The following is an 18,059-nucleotide window of genomic DNA, read 5'->3' as shown; positions in this document are numbered from 1 at the left end:
GGAAACCCATTTAACATGTTTGTTTTAGAATTCATAATGGTAACTTTTGAAAGTTTTTGTCTGTTTTATTATGCATGGGATATCAAAGTTAAAAAAAAAAATGTTAAAGGAGCTCATACCTCTCACAGAAAACTCAAAACACACCAATCTTTAATGGCAACAAAATAATTAGTTATATCTTCTTTTTTAAATTTTGTTAATTTGACACATTTTTTTGGCTGCTTATGTTTCTTGCATACGAGTTTGTTCCTAAACAAAAAAACAAACCTGGAGTTTTAATAACAAATGCTCTGTGTTAAACTGTAGCATCCCGATGCATAAACATCCAACCAAATAAATAAACTATTATATCATCCTTTCTCTTTAAATAACCCTTAAACGGACAGCTTTCTGATATACAGCACAGCATTTGTATGACCCTGGGATGTGCCTGTCACAGTGACCTATGAGACTATTGAAAGCATTGTGCAAGCGGGCCCTCAGTCAAGCATAACCATCATTGCTAGTTTCATGGTCATGACGCTCATGACAATTTTCCACCAAGCACCCTCGCCCTTTAATTAACCAGTGAACTTTAACTCCACCTGCACCAACATGTGCTTAAATTTGTTAATGAGTTGTAGTCTTGCACAACCATCGTGCATTGCTATTTTGGAGCACTAGAAAACATTTGCACCATAGACCAAGTAGAGACTGGTCTTTGATCAATTGCATTGTGCGCAAAGCGCTTTTTTAAAAGGTGCATGAGTCAGATGAGCAGATGTGTGGCATTGCAGTGCAGCTCTGTTGATGCCTGATAATGTGAACACACTGGCTACCACCTCCTCCCACGCCTGCTTCATCTCCAATGGCTTCGCTGGATGCCTGCTGCTACCGTTTACAAATATAAAATATGCGTAAGCACTTTCACCTAGTGCACGAGCAGGTACCTTTTTTCAGATGGGAAGTGCTCTTTTCTCCCAAATTGAAATGCATGCACTGAAATAGCAACACGCCAAATCTGTGCACACCCTGGGCTTAAAAGAGAATGACAAGAGTCACTTTTAATTGGTTTGAGTGAGCTCAACCCTGAAACATACCAATGAATAATTAGGTGTCTACTGACTGCCTCTTAGCACTGTGCTCCATGGTAAGTGCTCAAAGTGCCAAATCTGTTATGTTATTTTTATTGAAAACTGTAATGCATCATCATTGTATTTTGTCTCAATTGGTGACTCTGTTTGCAACTTTATGTTTTTGACCATTTTGACCAGGTCTCCCTTGAAAAAGATATCCTTAATCTCACTGGGACTCTCCAGGTTGAATAAAAATTAATAGACCACAGTAAGTGAATCCGACCATGCAAAATCTAGCACCATCCAACAGTTTCCATAAATTCAAGGTCCTAACCAAAGGTGCAATCAATTTCAACAACAACAACAACAACAACAACAACAAAAAACTAAATAAAAAGATGAGCATTTAAAAGCTTTTATCAGGTCCAAATGGAAAAAGTAAAAACAGTAAGCAGTCTACACTGTCTGAATCAGGTGAACTTGCTTTTTTTTTTTTAAAGTGGGGTAAAAATCCACATATAGTAACAAGTCTAAAGCATTCTTCTTCACTTTTAAGGAACCATTTTCCTGCTGCGCTTACAAGCATCCATATTAGGTCAGTGGTGGGACACCTGAGAGTGGTACCCTCACAAAAGCTGTTGTTTCTGTCACAAACAGCAAAGATGTGGCTTCCACAGGTCTCTACAGGCCTCTAGTGGAAAGAGGGAAAACCCCCTCATACCCTGCAACCTCCTAAAAGTTGCCATCATTCAGGCTGTGCCCTCTTGCAGGAATGCTCTCAGTTGAGATAGTCTCATAGATCCAAAAGCATATTAACCAGGGAGAAAAGAAAGAAGCTGAGGGAGAGGAGGAGTAGAAGTGGATCCAGAGAGAGAGAGAGCCTCACAAAAGCCAGCCTGTTAACATGCTAGTGATGGAATTACCCTGGCATATAATAGAGTGGGGTGCTATGATGACAAAACATTGCTCCCAGATTAAGGAATGTGAGAGAAGAGTTAAAAGGTCATCAGCTTGGTGCATTCTTGTGCTGTGATTTAGCAGAGATACAGCGGCACACAGGAAGTCCCCTAGTTCTCCAGTTCAGCTATGTGAAATGGAACAATAAATCAGGAAATAAAGGAATGTGACATTATCATTTGGGCAATAAATAAAGTTGCATATCATGATAGCTCTCTTTAGGATTAAAATTATATTCCTCCAATGTTTTTTTTTTTGTTTTTTTTTAAAAAGAGGAGCTGGAAAGTCTGAAGCCCACAACTTAATTTTTGGTACCCATTTCTGTTTTGATGCACACTCACAAACCGATTATAAAAAAGCTACAAAAACTTGGAAAAATGCATATCAAAGAAGTAGTTATGACATTTGCATCCTCTCCACCAGAAACAGGCACTTTACCAAATTCCACAGGACACCAGGAGTTGTGAGTCACCACACTGAAACTACGGGGGTTTCCCTGACTCCATTCACCAAATAGTCAGCTTGTCTCAGAGAGGCCCACATCCAAATCCAACAATGTCATGGCGGGAGACAGAGCAGCAAAAACATACAAAACTGAAGGCTATTGAATAAAACAGTAAGTGAACTCAAAAACACACAATTGTTACAAGTCACAAATTATCTCAGAGGCAATATAAATGAGCTTTTGTGCAAAAAAATGTACTTTTCTCCTGATTGGTAGAGCTGATAAGTCCATAAATCAATTAGTGACTTTGTTGATCAGTTAAGAAGACTTAATGTTGTCTTTTAAAGATTAAATCTTCTGATTTCAGATTACCTTTTCGACAAAAAAGACAGAGAGCCAAAATTTGGAGAAATTGTTGCACAAGTAAGTTGGCAGTTGTTTCCATAGTGTCTATTCCATGATATTCTATGCTCATCTGTTTTCTGTAGTTGTTCTCCCTTCCAAATAATTGACCACTTCGCTACCAACAGGAGACAACAGGTCCCTCTTCCCCTACCTTTCTGTCTTCACCACTGAGGACAGTAAAACTCTCTGATGGCATCCCTTACAGTGGCAGATGAGCACACAGCCAATCATTTTATTGAGTCTGGTTAATTAAATTATAACGTGGGCCGCGGATGTATCGTGTGGTGACAGGTGCAAAGGAGTACAAGGTTATAACTCGAATTGACTTTATCACCTAGCTAAGAACCAGCATCCCAAAGAATGTAGGCACGCCAGCCAATCCCTGTAGTCACCACTTAGCTACACAATTGGTCTCGCTTACAAACGGGAAATTACAGTTGCCAATTACATGCAGTTAGAGTATCTCAGTTCGTAGAGTCCAGCAGATGTAAAACTCAAAATGAAAATAAAACCATCTCACATTTTATGACTTTCGTGTGATAAAATGTGAAAGAGCAATTCTCTCTGATATTTAAACTTTTCCACTCATTCAGTAACTACAGCTGTGACAAGGCCTGCCTGGTGTCAAGCCAAAATTCTGATCAAAAATGTACTATTGAGTTAATTTTTCTTCCCTCAACATTTCCATTCATTTATTCAAGGGAAAAATTGGGTCTTTTTTTAATCAAATACTTCCTCTATTTACACCAAACAACTCATATTGTATTTTTGGGAGGTCAGAATAACCATTGATATTGTCGCTGCAAAAAAAATACTCCCCTAAAACTGATGGCACTGGCTATACCCCCCTTCTCTACAAAATTTAGTAACTTCAGTGGAAAGTATTAAACTTGGTCTGACCAATGGAATAAGTAAGTTCTGCTTGATTTCTAAACTGAGTGCTGAGAGCAGAGCAGAGACCAGGCGTTAAAACTAACTTTTTTCACCATCGTCCCAATAAACATTTTGAACCGTCCCGAATCAACCCGAATCGTCCCAATTTTAATTTTTTTTCAAAATACATCTCAATAGAAATCATGTAATGAAACAGTTGTTTTTGTATAGATATTTACAGTGGTGGACAGTATTGAAGTAAATTTACTTGAGTCATGTACTGTACTTAACATTTCTGTAGCACAGTCTGCGTCAGTGTATTTTTTAATTGCACTTCGCAGTGCGGAATTCGCGGTGCGAATTCGCAAGGCGAAATTTCAAGTTGAAAATATTCAACTTTGGCGAAAAATTCGCGTCAAGACACCCAATCAGCGTTGAGGATGTCCCGACGTCACGGCTGACTGAAACAAGAAGGAGGACAAGTTGATTTTGGCAATGTGTGGGAACCTGCTGCAATATGACACTACGTGTCAAAATTACAAGAACCAGTTGATTAAGTTGGTGTCCATTCGTGAAATCCTGTAACTGATCCTAGCTAGCAGGTCATTGAACTGGCCAGTCGTCATCGGAAAACACCTCTGGAAGCGGCAGTTATCCACCGCAGCCCCTGGAGGAGCTCGGTTCACTGAGCGGTGAAATTCACCGAGCTGAGCTCGCCTCTAGATGGTGTTGATAACCCACATACGACGGCGTATTCCGATGTATTTCGGCCTTCCACAGCAGGTACAACGCAACAGTTGTTTGAATATTCATGGTGAAATGGCGGAAAGAAACGTTGCCGGAAATACTCGCTACTCGTGCAGGTGAGCAAATTCAAGTGTACGCGCGAATGACACAAATGGAAACTAAAATGATCCGGCATCAAATTCGCGCGGATGACGCGACGCGAAATTTGACAACATCAACATCATTTGAGTCACCACACAGTGACAGCAGACAGTAAATAAAGGATCTTTGGTGACAGTTGCGTCAGTCAGACAGTGGCTGCAAGCAGTCTGCTTCTCACTGGACAACACACATGCGAGCACGCCAGCCAATTGAATTTTTCCATTTAGCTTTTCAAAATTCTTGTCGTCCCGAGGGAAAATATTGATCCTCCCGATGACAATTAATTACGATGACGGGACGCCGTTAGTTTTAATCCCTGGCAGAGACATAATGTGGGAATAACTTTGACTCATTGTAATTACAGTACTGCTGCAACTTCATTCTGACAGCTGATGAATGTAAAAGGGTACGATATAGTTGGATAGTGAAGCAAGTACAAGAGCAAGCAAAGGGAAAGTAATGGAGTGGAAAAATAGCCGGGAATGCATGAAGACAAATTACATCACCTTTCTCTCTACAGGTGAGCATAACAGGTGAATTCACAACATCCAGTAAATCATTTGAACTGAAATCGTCTCAAGACAAGACTTTCAAAATGGAAAAGCAACTGTCATTCATCACCAAATTAGCACACTTCTAATGGCAGTTATAAGGATGGGAATCAATAACCGGTTCTGAGTCAGAACTGGTTCTATCTATCCAATTCCATTGGAACTTTATGCCCCAACATTATCAATTCTCTCATTTCCCTGCATGATGTTTTCTGATTTTTGAGAAATTTTGCATCGCTGTATTCTGCATCACACGCTGCAATGAAACAAAATGCACTCTAAGCAGCATCACGTTCGTAGCTACCATCGTCATTAGCATCAAGGAGAGGAGGGATCAGTCTAAAGTCTGGCTCCATTTCACGAAACGCAAGGAAAATGTTGCTGTATGGAATCAGTGCAATGCTGCGATATTGAGCTAAGGTGGGAATACCAATAACATGCAGAAGAATTTGTCCACCAGGCACACTGTTAAATTACAAGAATGCCATGTGTTTGACAGCCTACGTACAGATACTAATGTTGCTAGCAAAACAAGCTCCTCCACTGACGTTGGTAAGTTCACATTAAATATCCTGCATTAGCATGCTGTTGCCTTGCCCAACAAACAGCATGGGCAGTTTTTTATTAATAAAACGAGCAACGTATAAATATTTTCCGGTTTCATGCTTTTAGAAAATGATAGTTGTAAGGCAGGCAGCTGGCCTCTCGACATCAGTTCAAGTCACCTGTGGTATGTATGCAAGTTTATTAAAGCCCTTTTAAGCTCATGATGCACATCTACAGTGAACATTTAAAAGTAACGTCACAGCATGTATCTTTCTGGTGGGTAATACATCATCAGAATTCTAAGTTAAGTTACATGCTCATTCTATTGTAACCACTGCAGTATTTCATTACAAATGTTTTTAGGGAGATTAATGTTTATGCCTGTTTTTTTATAACTTGTTGTATCAGTCTAATTTATTTTCTGTCTACTTTCCTGTCAAGGTGTTCAGGATGTTCAAACCGGGCCTCGAACCCAGAAACTTCTTGCTGTGAGGCAACAGTGCTAACTCTAATTCTTGTGATTTTTTTCCATTTAGTGATGAAATAAATGCATGTTTTCAAATTTCTGTTTGGGGCTGCATGGTGGTGCAGTGGTTAGCGCTGTGGCCTCACAGCAAGAAGGTTCCGGGTTCGAGTCCCGGCTCGGGCGCGGGATCTTTCTGTGTGGAGTCTGCATGTTCTCCGCGTGCCTGCGTGGGTTCTCTCTGGTATTCCAGCTTCTTCCCACCGTCCAAAGACATGCAATTTGGGGACTAGGCTAATTGATAATCTAAATTGACCGTAGGTATGAATGTGAGTGTGAATGGTTGTTGGCCCTCCGATGGACTGGCGACCTGTCCAGGGTGTACCCCGCCTCTTGCCCGTAGATGCTGGGACAGGCTCCACCCCCGCGACCCTTTGAGTAAGGAATAAGCGGAAGACGACGATGGACGATGGAAATTTCTGTTTCAGCTTTATGTGACCAACAATTGAAAGAATGACAACAATATAAAATGAAAGAAAAAAAATATTTCTGGGGTATTTTATTAACAGAGTCCAAAAAAATGCCATGTTCAAAATTATTCATACCCTAGTCCATCGTCTTTATTTAATAGTCAATGGCATAGCCTTTATTCTTTATGACTGCTTCCAGACGATTCTTGTACGTGTCCACAAGCTTCTTGCATGTCTCCTTTGGGATGTTGGCCCACTCTTCCTTGGCGAATGCCTCAAGCTGGGTCAGGTTGGTTGGTTTCCTCGCCATCACTCTCGTCTTCAAGTGATGCCACAAATTCTCAATGGGATTGAGGTCAGGACTTTGACTTGGCCATTCCAGGACATTGATGTTATTGTCCTTGAACCATTTCTTCACTACCTTGGCAGAGTGTTTAGGATCATCATCTTGTTGGTACATCCAGTTTTGGCCAAGCTGGAGTTTCTACAGCAGATTCCTTGACATTTTCATCAAGTATCCTGATGTAATCCTCCTTTTTCATGGTACCTTGGACCTTGACGAGATTCCCTGTGCCACTGGAAGAGAAACATCCCCATCGCATTATGCTTCCACCACCATACTTGACAGTGGGCACAGTGTTCTTTTGTCTATAGGCTTCTCCTTTCTTCATCCAGACATATTGAGTATCCATCTGGCCAAATAACTCCAGCTTTGTCTCATCAGACCACAGGATGGTTGACCAAAAGCTGGGATCTTACTTCAGATGACCTCTACAAAAGGCCAGGCAAGCTACCAGATGTTTTTTTCCTGAGCAGCGGCGTCTTCTGAGGTTTACGTCCATGGAGACCTCCTCTGTGCAAAACTCGCTCAATCGTGGACCGTGACACCTTTGTCCCTGTCTGCTCAAGTGTTTGAATTAGGGCCTTGGTTGTGGTCCGTGGGTTGGTGTTGATCTCTTGGCAGATTTTATATATACATATATATGTATATACACATTTATGTATATACGTATATACACATTTATGTATATACGTATATACACATATATGTATATACACATATATGTATATACACGTATATACACATATATGTATATACACATTTATATACACATATATATACACATATATATACACATATATATATATATATATATATATATATATATATATATATATATATATACACACACACACACATATACATACACATATACATATACACACATATACATATATATATATAGTAGTCTTTTTTCCTTTCCATCTGTGCCAGATCTGCCAGCGTTATTTTGTACTTTGCTCCAAGTGTGTGTCGACCCTTGCTTTGCCTGCTACTTACTCTTTTGCCTGATTATTTGGATACCTTTGCCGGTTGGACTGATTACCCATGTATCAATCTATTTCTGACATTTGAACTTCTCCCTGCCTGACATTTGCTTTGTGGGTCCATCTATTTATTCTTCTTTAAAGATAAAGCTTGAAACTCAAAATGTAACTGACACTGTCACTCTGCAGTCTATTTTGCTTGATAGTAAGATCTGGCCACACAATGGACTCCGCGGACCAAGAAAAGCTTTGCAAATCTCAACAATCTCAAGAATGGAGACTGCAGCACTAAGAGAAGTTAAGTGTCCTTAGACATGAGTTGAGAGTGATCTCTGAGCAGCAAGGAAACCTCTTGTGAGCTCTTGATTCCCAGATGACTGTTTTGGTGGAACAAATGCAGCGACTTCAAAGACCTCCTGGTTCTCGTGACACCAGTACTGACTCACCTCCACAAGCCACTTCAGAGTCATCTCCTACTGTGGTTTCTTCAACAATTCCTCACATTCAGCTGTATAAACTGGAGCGTTTACCTGGTGACGCAGGTGACTGCAGAGTGACAGTGTCAGTTACATTTTGAGTTTCAAGCTTTATCTTTCCTCACTGACTGTTCCAAGATTGCCTATATTATTTCACACCTGTCTGGTAGAGCTCAGGATTGGGCTACTGCAGAATAGAACAGGAGATCAGAGACCTGTAACTCCCTGCAACTGTTTGCTAAGATGTTCTCACAAATTTTCTAAGTAACATCACCAGGTTGGGAAGCTGCCAAGTCCCTTGTTACTCTTTGCCAGGGAAAGAGACGTGTTACTGGTTATGCCATTGAGTTTTATATCTTGCCAATGAGTTTCAAACCTTGGTGGCTTGGAATGACTCAGCCTTGTCCAACGGCTTCCTCAAAGGTTTATCAGAGACTGTAAAAAACCACTTCGCCCTCCTTAACCTGCCCAATGGACTCCACCCCCTAACTGCTTAGCCTCCAAGTTTGATAAGATAGCATGAAAGGGAAAATGTTAGGTCCCAATCTAATAGCCCTGTGTTTTCCTGTCGGAGGCAACAATCCAGGGGCACTCCGGTCTCCTGGGGACATCCTCCATCAATGTCTGTGGGACCCGCCCTCTACACCAGTGCTTCTCAATTATTTTCTGTTATGTCCCTCCTAGTAAGAAGAAACTATCTCATGCCACCCCCACTCTCCGCCGAGACTATAAATAGTATAATTTGTCTATCAAATTGTCATAAGTACACCACTGCATAACACTGTATCCTTAGACATTAAAGAAAACAAAAAAATAAAATAAATATAGATCAACTTACAACAAAGAATAATTTTATTAACATTGTTTTATAGTCTGTAACAGCAAAGATTTAAAGTGCATCAATTTGCCTGAAATTATAAAAAAAAATTAAATCCTAGTTTTCTCGTAGTTAAACTATAATATTTCCCCATCTTAGCTTTTGGGAGACTTTCATTTGTCTCATTATCTCCATCTATCTCCGCCTTTCTTTTCATCCCAGTTAAATATTTTTCCATGGTGTTTCTTGAGGGTTTGTTCACTGCACTTAATATCCCCTGCTCTGTGCTGTGTATGCGTATGCTCGGTCAAAAAAAACCTCTACACCATAGAGCTAATACTCGCTGCACACACTCTGAGCACCACTGCTATCTACTGTAGCAGATGTGAAATTACACTTTATTCTGGTAAGGCAAAAAAAAGAAGCATGTTCCCCAGGGTCACACGTGCCCCCTATTTGAGAAGGACTGCTCTTCACCCTCCGAGAAACCCATGCAGACTGGTCCAATTCTGCCCCCTTCATGTTTTGTTGGAGCTGTGAAGGATGCCAATCAGGGTCATTGTCATTCCTAAGGGGGTTCCCCAAATCAGCTGTTTGTTTTCTCTGATCTTTGTTTACAGGTCATCCACTGGGCCCACTCGTCTCTCCTGTTCTGTCATCCTGGTGTCAGCTGGACCATCTTTGTGATTTGGCTGAGGTTCTGGAGGCAATCAAATCAGGAAGGAGGTAACTGAGTATGTGGCTGCCTGCCCTGTATTCTCCAGGATCAAGTCCTCCCGGAAATCTGCCTCGGGCCTCCTACACCCATTGCCTGTGCCACATCCTCCCTGGTCAGATATCTCTCTGGACTTCATCACTGGATTGCTACACTCTGAAGGTAACACCCCCATACTCAATGTAGTTGACAGATTTTCCAAAATGGTCCATCACATTCCCTTACCTAAACTCACCGCTCCCAAGGAAACTGCACAAGTCCTGCACTATGTTTTTTTCCGGCTCCATGGTTTCCTATGGTTGTCCTGTTAGACCAGGGTCTGCAGTTCATGGCTCAGTTCTGGAAGGCGTTCTGCAATTTTCTCTGTGCCACCATCAGGATATCCCGTAAATTGGCTCCTTGCTTCATTGGTCCATTCCCTTTGTCCAAGGTCCTTAACCCTGTGGCTGTCAAGTTGAGGTTGCCTAGGTCCATGAAGGTGCAACTACATTCCACGTCAGTCATGTCAAACCTGCCAAGGACAGTCCTTTGGTCCTTGCCTTCAAACATTTGAACTTCTCCCTGCTAAACACCTGCTTTGTGGGTCTATCTACTATTGTGCCAGATACAGACTGGCAACGTGTCCAAGGTGTACCCCGCTTCTCCCCCAATGTCAGCTAGGAAGGGCTCCAGTTCGCCTGTCCCTTAACAGATAATCAACAAGATAAAATAAGAAAAAGGATGGGTGGATGGACATCCAGCCTGCTCTGTGGAGTCATCCGCCATCTGCACCACTCAGATTTTGTTTGTGAGAGAATATCACAAGCATAAAAAAAATACTGGTGAATCTGGGAAATACTCGTTAAACACTCATACAACCCATGCAAAAAAATCAAATCCATTCATTCTTCTGTAACAGTATCCTACTTTTGTTAGATTGTATTTATTACATCACCCTCGAGCATGTTGCTAAAATCTGTGGAGATGAAACACTTGGATTTGTTGCTTTGGATCATGCCAATCAGCACAACCATGCATGTCTATCACTGACATTTTAATATTACAGGAATTACAGTCTCAATTTTGATGTCTGGTGTTTGAGCAGAGATAAAGAGAGCTATCAGCTGATGGTCAAGAGACATTGCTCTTTTCTAAGAAATACTCTCCTCTTGTTTATCATTCAGATTAAATACAGAAGAAAGCAACTCGCCATACTAATAGTTCATTGTGGGCTTTTCTCATGATCAGATGTTGTAATAATACACCATATTAACACACTCAGCATTGTGTATTTCTGCTTAAACAAAGGACATCAGCTGATGAGGCAGCCCTGTGGCTCAGGACACATCTGCTTCGATGCCACTTAAGCCCTGCACAATTTTGATTGTGGGGGATGGGAATCATGTTGGAATGGTGTGGAATAAAACCATCTAGTCAGATACTACTGAAATTGTTGCAAGAGGAATGTGTTGTATCATCCCCCACAGGCTGCAAGCATCATTGATCCTTCAATGTTTCAGGCTGTATGATGTTGAATTTGCATTAATGTGTTGCATTATGTATGACTAGAATAATGAAGCCGCAGTGTGAATGATAAAAACAGGCCTGTTTCTAAATCATGCCACATTAAAATGTCATGTAGCCACTGTTCCTGTGGTGCCCAGTTTACCCACAGTTGTCAACTATAATGGATAACTTTTTCACAGTTGTTACAGTTTTACATAAATAAAAATATATATAAATACCACAAGAAAGAAAAGTCAAGAAAAAGTCTCACATTCAAATAAACAATGTACCACAAATATTAAAATAGGTTCTCTCATTAAGTTGAATGATCAGTATCATGGTAACATTTGGCTTCATACTGGAAATGCTGCAACAGGTAAAGGTTGAGCTCTTTTTGGTGAAAGAAGTGCCATCTTAGGGTGACACCCTGCAAATGGCAGAGTGGGTGTGTTTTACAGTGGAATCAAGATGGCTATGTTCTCAAACCATAGAGCATCAGGGTGTATGAATTCAAGCCAGTGGGAATCCTGAAAGCAGTTAACAATTGAGGAGGTGAAACTTATTCACAAACCTAGCTGACCAGACCTTGTCAACACAGTCTTCCATTTGAGGTGTGTTGCCGATTGAATCTGGTTTTGTCACATTGTTGACTTTGTGGAAGTTGGTGCAAACTCTAGGTATGTTGCCAGACTTGGGGACAAGCAAGAACAGCGACGTCTGGTTGGAAACCTAACATGTACTAAATCCCAGCAGCATTAAAATTTTTGAGTGTCCGGATGAACACCAACTATCACCAACATCTGTTTCATGCTCAATCAGATGTGCGTGAGTCAATGTATTACCAAAAAGAATGGGATACCACCTGGAACCATTTAAATGGCTCAACAGGCTATCAAGGTTCTGCAAAGACTCAAGAGTTCTTAAGATGATCGCAAAGTACAGCTTCATCTTGGCCTGACACATCCTTCTCCTATTGCCCTGCCAATGCAGAAAATGGAAACTGACAAGCAAGCTAGATGGGTGCTGGCTACCTGCTCTCCCTGACTAGATGACTGCTGTGCATAAACTTAGTAAGGCCTTAACAAATTAACATGACATAGTTGAGTAGGAGACCTGCAACTGGGAGTAGCTCTTGTATAGCTATGATTAGACACCTTCTTAACAACTGAAAATGGACTGGAGACTTTGACCTTAAATGGAGATGTAACAATAGTAGACAGAGAAAGCAGCTGATGACCTGGGAAGAACACGTCTCTCAACCCTGCGATCAAAATATTTTTACATTTTGCTGTGTGGAGTTATTTTTGGCTCTCTCCTGACCTTTGTAAAACCAATACCAAAAATTGTTCACATACTCAATAAGTTTTTGTGGAGTTTTCAACTCCATCCAGCTATCATTTAATAGCACCAGGGGGCCATTCGTCCATCCGAGTCCACTTATCTCCTCAGTGTGTGACTAATCCTATATGAAATTCCTCATGGCCATATAGAATTGCCATACACTAAGATTGACGTTGCTAATAAGCAACATTATTTGCTTTTTTGGTTATCTTATACAAAATTATATACACTACTCACAATAAATTAGGAATATTGTAATTTACATGAGTGCTTTTCCTATTTGGTCTGAATTTTAATGAAATAAGTAAAAGTTCCACTTGTTATTACTAATAACGAATGAGAAGACACACCATTATCATTAGTTTAATATTTATTACCCCCAAAATTTAGACAATAACAAGGATAGCCCCAAATAACAAAAATTGACTGTCAGTAGCAGGTGTTTCCAACATTTGCCACAATGACAGCTTGACAGCGACGTCTCATGCTCCTCACTAGCCTCATGATGTTGTTCTGAGGCAATGCGTTCCATTCTTCCACAAGTGCTACATGCAGTTCTGCCAGGTCACGTGGGGGTAGGGTACGATCATCTAGTCTCTGCTTCAGCTGGTCCCAGACATGCTCTATGGGGTTTAGGTCAGGGGACCATACCATATGAGGCACCCCGATTTCCTAAAGTCGAGCTGTGACAATTCTGGCACGATGTGGTGGAGCATTATCATCCATAAACAGAAAGTTGGGGGTGTGCTGGCGGAATTGGGGGATAATGATGAGTTCTATGATGTCTCTGACGTAAGAACATGCAATGACTGAGCCATCTACATACTATTTATGTTAAATTCTCCTTGGTCTTGCTGCTGTAACAATGTAAATTTCCCCACTGCGGGACAATTAAAAAGGTTTATCTTATCTTATCTTACAATAACCAAATCTGTTTTGCGCTGACTGGTGATGCCTGCCCAGACTGGTGTGCCTCCTCCACCAAAGCGAACCCTGGGGACCGTGTTGACCTCAGCGTATCGCTCACCTCGCCTTCTCCAGCAACGCTGACGACTATCATTTCTGTGCAGGGTGACCCAACACTCACAAGTGAACAGGACAGTGGACCACTGCCACTTTGTCCAGGTCAAATGGTCTTGTGCCCACTGCAAACGGTGTCTTGGTGTCAGTGGAGTCACTAACTATCGTCTGGCATTCAAGCCAAAGCGGTGGAGTCGGTTGCGAATGGTTTGTCTGGAAAATCTAGTACCCCTCACATCTCCTAAGTGCATAGGTCCTTGGGTATTGGTCATCGTTGCGGTCCGTCACTCGTGGGGCTCCACTCCTGGGTCTGTCATGAACTCTGCCAGTAGTTCTGTGTCTTGATGCAAGTCTGCTAGTGGTCTGCTGATGACACTTTGAGACACATCAAGTTCACAAGTAACATTCAATTGCCTGCCACCGACCCGAAGGCACGCTGTGGCCAGGTGCCACTGCTCGTCCGTTAAGTGACATCGTGTGTTCATGGCTGTTTGAATGATGAACTTGGAATGAATTAGTGACAATAGCAGGTTTTTATACCCACAGATTGTTGAAATTGATGCCACATTGAAAAGGGTTGTCTTTTATTTTTTTGGTATTGGCCCCAATATGTAAGGCCCACTGTATACAGTGAGGCCATTACGTGGAAAACACAAAATGAGGTGTGTCAATCACCCAAATACAATTGCCTCCCCAGCCTAAAAATCTCTGAACTGAAACAAGCACCGTATGTATGAAATCCACAGAGTCTCTTAAAATATCCCTAACTTATTGTGAGTCGTGTAATTATATGATGTAAACAATCCTCTTGCACTCTGTTTGTACTTAGATTTGCTCTGTTTCTGCTCAAACCATACACCTGCACTCAGATATATTGTTGCTGGCACAATTAGCTGCACGAGTGCCTTAACTCTTGCCCTTGCACTAAGGCTGCTTCTGCTTGCTAGCTATGCTTGTGCTCATGGATTTTCCTGTGCCCTTGGTTTCTTAGTGTAACAACCATATAAAAATTTACTGACCAATAGAAGATTAGGTGTCGTGTTAACCAATGAAATTATCCCTTATGCCTTGCAGGTGTATTCGCTTTGCTTCTTGGTGTGTATCCTATGGGCTCTTGACTATGGCATTTTTTTAACTCCAAAAAATAAAGATTGCGAATCCTAATTTTGTATAAAATTACTAATAAATAATGTTGCTTATTGGCCACGTCAATCTCAGTATATGGCAATTCTATGTGGCCACGAGCAATTTTATATAGTTTCAGTCACTCACCGAGGAGATAAGTGGACTAGGATGGACAAATAGCCTCCTGAATTGAAGACTCTAAATTGACCGTAGGCGTGGCTGTGAGTGTGAATGGTTGTCTGTCTATATATGTTGGCCCTGCGATGGACTGGCGACCAATCCAGGGTGTACCCCGCCTTTCGCCTGAAAGCTGCTGGGATAGGCTCCAGCCGCCCCCCCCCCCCCCCCCCCCCATGACCCTTAACAGGATAAATGGAAGAAAATGGATGGATGGATGGATGGAGTGATGGAATGGCCTCTTGGTGCTATTAAGTGATAACTGGATGGAACTGAAATGTCCACAAAACCTTTGAATAAGTGAACAGTTTTCAGCGTGGCTTTACAAAGCTCAGGAGGTAGCCAAATATGACTCCACACAGAGCAAAAATTGTTTTTAATGATTCTGCTACCTTACATGAATACACGAGGCAGTTACGGACCATATTAAATTCTGTGTGGACAGTTGTATTCCCTCGTGCACATTTTGTATTTACCCTACGGGAAACCGTGGGTAAGCAGGAACAGATGCATGAAATTGCATGAGAGAACTGTGGCTTTTAAATCTGGAGAAGACACTTGTAACAAAAGTGCAGGATACAAGCTTAGGAATGCAATCAAGTCAGCTAAAAAACACACACACAACACAGGAACAAGATAGAGTGATACTGTTCTAAAGGGGACTGTAGGTGCGTTTGGCAAGGCCTACAAGCTGTAACTAGCATCAAGGCCTAACCTAGTGGCGTCACAATAACCTTTGCTTCCTTCCCAGATGACTTTAACATTCTTTATGCTTGTTTTGAATGCGCTGCTGAGGCTCTGGCACTGAGACCATCTCCAACTGGGGTTGCGTACGTCAATGTACTTCCAAATGGAATTACTGGAATTACACATACAGACACACCATCTCCAATTGGGGATGCATTCAGCAGGCAAGCACTGCAGATCTCAATCACAAACACATGTAAAGTTTTTAATCTGTGAAAATAGGGAAGGCTGCTGGGCCTGATGGCATCACCCCCACAAGTCTTAAGGACATATTATAGCCAACTTGCCTCTGTTTTCACTGACATTTTTAACATGTCACTCTCTATCCCCATGGTTCTGAATTGTTAAAAAAAGAGTCAATCATAATTCCTGTGCATAGGAAAACACCTGGAACCTGTATGAATGATTTCAGACCTGTAGCCTTGTCTTCAGTTATAATGAAGTGTTTAACAGCTTGTGAAGGTATATATTAACAAATGCATACCTGTCTCCACTGATCCACTACAATTTGCATATAGATCAAATAGAGCTGTGGATGATGCTGTATCCTTGGCTTAACAATCTGTGCTCCAACATCTAGAGGGTAAGGATACATATGTCAGGATGCTATTTGTTGATTATAGCAGTGCCTTCAATACCATCAGACCTTCTATCCTGATACCTAAGCTGTTACACCTGGGCCTCTGCAATGCCACCTGCAGGTGTATACAGGATTTCCTAACATGTGCCCCGTACAGTTAGTGTTAGCATTACACACTCAGCCTCTATAGTGTTAAACACAGGAGCACCCCAGGCTGCTGTCTCAGTCCTCTGCTGTATAGTCTGAATACTGTACTTATGTATGTATTACCAAGCATCAAACAAACTTACACCTGTCTATATTAAAAGCTCCTCAGTTGGAATAGTCAACGCCTTTAAGTTCTTAGGAATCCACATTTCAGACTCCCTCTCATGGTAATTTCACATTAGCTGTGCCATTAAGAAAGCATGCCAGAGGCTTTATTTCTTGAGGTGTCTTAAAAAGTATGTTATGTCCCGTAACAATCTACATAACTTTTACTAATGTACAATTGAAAGTATACTGACATTTTAATGTGGTTTGGCAGGGTTACTTCTCATGACCTTAATCTCCTGAAAAAGGGGGTCAAAACTGCATGTAGAAATTTTGAGAGTTCCACTTGAACCACTTCAGAATATTACTTGAAACACAGCACCAAGAGCCTATACCAGCTCGCGTTGGGAGAGAAGCAGGTTACACCCTGGATGGGTTGCCAGTCCGTTGCAGGGCCATCAGGAGCAATTAGGGACATAGTATCTTGCTCAAGGACATGGTCAACAGGGAAACTGAGGATCAAACAAGCAACTCTTCAGTTGCGAGACGGCCACTCTACCTCTATGTCATACCATCATGTAGAAAACTTCATTATTAGTGCCTGAGCCCCAAAGGGGGCGAAGACCCTATTGTATCTCTTCTATTTCTTTCTTTGTGTCTTTCTTATTATTCTACCACTTTAGACCTCAATTTGACCCCCTAAACATGTTCAAAAACTCACCAAATCTTGCACGCACATCAGGTCTGGAGAAAAATTTTCTAAAATGTAAAAATTCACCTTCGAGGTGCCAAAATGTGCTCCACAGCACCACCTAGGTATCCAAAAAGGGGCGCCACGCCCCGTAGGAATGTTGTAGAGACATTCAACCAAAACTCAATTATTCATGTCATTGAGACCTATAAATTAAATGCTGACACCATTCACATGGAAGCATGACTTTACACCAATTTTGGACCCTGAACAAACGCTATCTCCTCCAAGGGTGTTAATGGTATCGCTGTCAGACTTTAGTACATGACTTATGACACTGTGCAGAGCAAAAGTTTTTGAAAAAAATTGTAATAAATCAAATGGTTTGGATTCTGTAAACTCTGAAATTTTATGTGCCACATTGCACCTTACAACGTAAACCAAGGGGGAGGCAATCTCTGGACATATACTTTGTTTTAAACTGAGGCTTCTGATGTCTAAACTACAAGTCTGACCACTTTCCAACTTGTATCACTGGATTTGGGACTAAGGGCAAAGGGGGGGTGGGGGGGAGAGGTAAATTCAGAGCTGTTGACCCAGTTCTGTAAACATCTACATTCCGTGACATGCCCTTCAACTGTGCCACACCCC

General features: G+C 41.5%; 1 protein-coding gene across 3 annotated transcripts in view; it reads right to left on the bottom strand.

The window, feature by feature from the left end:
• Positions 1–18,059, bottom strand: part of sos2 (son of sevenless homolog 2 (Drosophila)) — a 101,719-nt gene that overhangs the window by 73,030 nt on the left and 10,630 nt on the right. The gene's annotated exons all lie outside the window — the stretch shown is intronic.

This window comes from Aulostomus chinensis, chromosome 17, assembly GCF_037954235.1.
Source record: "Aulostomus chinensis isolate RoL2024-O1b breed Wild chromosome 17, RoL_Achi_v1.0, whole genome shotgun sequence".
NCBI lineage: Eukaryota > Metazoa > Chordata > Actinopteri > Syngnathiformes > Aulostomidae > Aulostomus > Aulostomus chinensis.
This window is presented reverse-complemented; position numbering and strand designations above follow the sequence as displayed.